Below are 3,976 nucleotides of genomic sequence, written 5' to 3'. Positions count from 1 at the left end.
ACCTGTTTCGCCCAAAACAGAGAGCAGCCAAAAAAAGAAGGAAAGTGACCTTGGGAAGTGAATCTGGCCACCGTTGCGGCTCTTCTCAATTATCCTGCAACGAATTCCGTTGCTCGTTAGGCTCTTCCAGGAAGCGGGTCTCCTGTTGCATAAGGTCGGATAATCGCAATCGACGACCGGATGAATTGTTTATCCAAAACAGTCTCGGCAAAATTGCTTCCTTGAAAAGGTCGGATGTCATATCATTCCTCGGTTGTGTATGTATGTATTTTTTACACGCTCTTTCTCTCTCTTTGTTGCGTCAGACAACGCTGTCGTGTCGTCGTCGTGGCGGAGACTCCAACCAGGAAATTAATTCACAATGGCAGAAGCCCTTCACCTAGCTACTGGCAATGGCGATGGACGCGCCGGCCGGGAGATCCTGATGCAGTTTCTTTCATACTAAAGACTTCCGTTCTATGCGGGGAATGCGAGTATAGTAACCTAGTGACATGTAAGGAATCCTAACGAAGCGATGCCCCTGCACACCACGCCGATGACTCAGTCCCCAAGAGCCGCCACGCGAAAACGACGACGCGCAGTTCCATTATTCCCCGAGCGAAAGGGTAGACACCGTAACCGGTGTAGGTACAGCTGAACGCAAAAAGACCTGTCGAATACGTCGAGCCAACATTTTCCCGCTTAGACAGTGTATCGAAGCACATTGAATTATTATTTTATTGAACATTTTTATTTGAAACATCTCTTTTACTTTACGAGTTATACGCGAAAAAGTGGCAGTGCCAAGAAAAGTCGTATATTGCGTTGGATTTGGCCTGCTTAATCGTTTTGAGTTCGTCAAATATTAAGGGACAGCGATGCCTGGGTCTATTTCGACCCGCTTTATCAGAACCTTATCATCAATCTTATCGTCAGTTTACGATGTGATCTTTTTTTTAAAGAAGTCCTTGAATATTTGAAGAATTGAAGATGATCTAGCAGTCCAAATTCAACGTAATAATTGTATCTTCAGACTTTTCATTGCATCATAAGCCAATTTCTTGATCGATATTCGATTGATAATGCAATAGTGTTCAAAGTGACATCGAGTAACTTTTAAATATGAAAAAACCCGATGTCTGAGTCATTTCTGACCGGATTCATTAGAATCTTATCATCAGTCTCATCGTCAGCTTACGATATCTAATTCACTATTTCCTATTAACCCTGACAGAAAAATATTTATGTGATCCAAACGGACCTACCCACCGCTGAGTGCCTTGATATCCAAGCTGTCGATCCCATTGCTACCGTCACCTTGAACAGCAATGCATTATGAATCGAATATTGATCAAGGAATGCGCTTTCTGGAACTGGGCCAAGAAATCGGCTCACGATACACAGCCCGATGTTCGCATATATTTAGCAACCTCGCGGAGACCTCGGCGCGACTCGAACCGCCATGGTTCTGTGTGTAAAAAAAAAAAAAAGAACAGGTCTGCCGCGGTCGACATGGGATGTAAATATACACCTAACTCCTGTAGGCAATTGGTCTCTTTCTCTCTCTGTCTTTCTTCAACGTGCAACAAAACCGCCTCGATTCCCCGCAGGGATACGTACTAGAGAACCAGGTAAATCGCTTCCTGACGCAGGAAACGCACCGTCCAGAGCCTTATAATGTGCACAACGATAGGTGAGAGAGTTGCGCGGCAGTGGAGCAGTTTCGTTCGAGCCGAACATCGTGCCTACGAGCGCGCGCTATGCGAGCAACGGAAGAGGTGAGGGGTGGGGACAGGCGGTGGACGTTGGAGAAAGAGCGGGAGGGACGTGTGTAGAACGCAACGAGCTGTAGGAGGTGGGAGGGAAGGGAACGATAGAAAGAGAGAGAGGGGAGAGCAGAAGGGATCACGGAGGCGAAACACGGAGATGCATACACAACTCGGGACGAACGTGTGAGGGAACGGGGGCGGGGAAGGGGAATGGGGGGGGGGCATAACGTCGTCCTTAGCTCTCGGACGGTCCGGCCTTGAGACGCAGCGACGCTCAATGCGGGCATAACGTTGTCTCCTGCACCGGAAACTGCAATTCCCCCTCGGGTCTAGCCTGGGCTCGAGATCCCTGGTTCCGTGTCGATCCACGTTCGAAAACTGATTCCTATGGGATCCGCCTAGAGCTCCACGTCTTTGGACAGGTGGTCTTTGTGGAACGTCTGAAGGGCAGACTTGAAGGACACGTGATTTGGGTCTGGAAAGAGTGTAGGTTTAGGACTAGGATGTGGCCTGTTGGAGCCAATGTTCCGGGATTAATGCGTGGCGAATATAAAAATAGGGCTGGATCGGTGCATTGCTCGGGCGATCGACGTCCGATGATGATGGCAGTAGGCCAAACACACGATCAATGAAGCTTCTTGAAAAGAGGCTGGACCCAGTACGTTTCGATATTTAACTTCTTCTCTGGAGTGAAACCGTCGCTCTAGTTCTTAATTTTTCTATCATTGCTAGTTTCTAAATTGAGAAAACTGAGTTTGAAGCTTACAAAGTTTGATATTACAGTAAATCCTCGATGAGTGTTCGGAGGCTGCTCGAGAATGACAAGGAGAGATCCCCAGGTCTAAGGATGACTTTTTCATTAAGTTTAGCTGGAAAATTTTGAAACCAATGATATTTGTTACAACCGCATATGGCCAATAGCCTTCGAACAATTATCGAGAATTTACTGTATAGAAGCAGGAAAGTAGTGAAGTAATCAAATGCATACGAAGAGATTTAATATATCGCCCCGTGGTTTCTTTAGTAGCCTCTGCTGATAAAGTTTACGTTGAGATGATTTTTCGTCGGCTATTTACGGTTCTCCTATCGGTTTTCGAATCAAAGGTTGATCGCGTTCCGAATACGCTCGGCTCGTCGTCGCCTGGCGGTTACTTTATTCGAGAGTTGAACGTTTGATAAGGCCCTGGACTCGATAAGTAAACGGAATCAAATCTCTGTCATTCACTTACCAACGAACAAAAATACTTCTGCCATTCACGGAATCATATAGGTGATTAACATTTCGGAGATTGTAGGATTATAGGATCGAGATTTTGGAGACTCTTTTAATGCTAAAACCTACAGCGACCTTCTGAAATCTACAGTAATTGCTCCCATAAATCTATACAGAATATGTACAATCGAGGGAATCGTCTCCAACAATTTACCTAGACAATATACTCGTGCGACAAGAAAAAGAAAAATAACTCGCTTGTCGGTGCATCGCTCGAGACCTTCCATGGCTGCTTCTCAGGGAGCTATTTTCGCCTAGCTCCCGTACTGTAAATTTAGTACGGCAGACCAGTTTCTCGGGCATAGTACCGTCCTGTCCATTGATTTTTCTTCTTTACGGCACACGGAACGACAAGTCAGGATGGCCGAGCGGTCTAAGGCGCTGCGTTCAGGTCGCAGTCCACTCTGTGGGCGTGGGTTCGAATCCCACTTCTGACAAAATATTTTTTTTTCCATTCTCCACTTACAGTTCCCGATAAGTGACACCTCTTTGCTCTTATCTGCATAGCTGAATCGATAAACAAACTTTTTCCGATCGATATATAGACTCGTCAGTTCTCTGAACGAGTTACGTAACACTTGGAATTACTGGGGCTAGGGGCTGCAGTCCCGGGCCCCATTTTCCAAAGGTGCTCCGATCTAAGCCTTCCATTTGTGTCAAAAAATAATTGAACCAAATTTTGTTAATTGTTTCCCTTTCGAAATATTAAAAACTACACTAAATGTAGAAATAAATTGGATCAATGTTGTTAAAATATAACGAAGCATTGTTCGTTATGATGCAGTATTATTTAATCGTACTTAGAATACATTTCAACTTTTGAAGATTTACATATTTTATTGTATGTTTTATTACAAACATTTTTGCCCCCCTCCTCTGCGCTTATGAACAAGAGAGCCCTTAAAAGTTTGTTGGGCCACAAAACATCTTAATTAGTGTCCGAATTAGGATAGTC

The 3,976-nt window shown here is 45.0% G+C and overlaps 1 non-coding gene across 1 annotated transcript; it reads left to right on the top strand.

The window, feature by feature from the left end:
* The first annotated feature begins 3,375 nt into the window (after window positions 1-3,375).
* Window positions 3,376-3,458, top strand: Trnal-cag. Its single transcript has one exon. It is a non-coding gene; the product is annotated as a tRNA-Leu (tRNA).
* The last annotated feature ends 518 nt before the right edge of the window (window positions 3,459-3,976 follow it).

The sequence above is a fragment of the Dufourea novaeangliae genome, unplaced genomic scaffold (assembly GCF_001272555.1).
Source record: "Dufourea novaeangliae isolate 0120121106 unplaced genomic scaffold, ASM127255v1 scaffold19, whole genome shotgun sequence".
NCBI classification, from domain to species: domain Eukaryota; kingdom Metazoa; phylum Arthropoda; class Insecta; order Hymenoptera; family Halictidae; genus Dufourea; species Dufourea novaeangliae.
The sequence above is the reverse complement of the archived record's forward strand: the minus strand, read 5'-3'. Positions and strand labels throughout refer to the sequence as shown.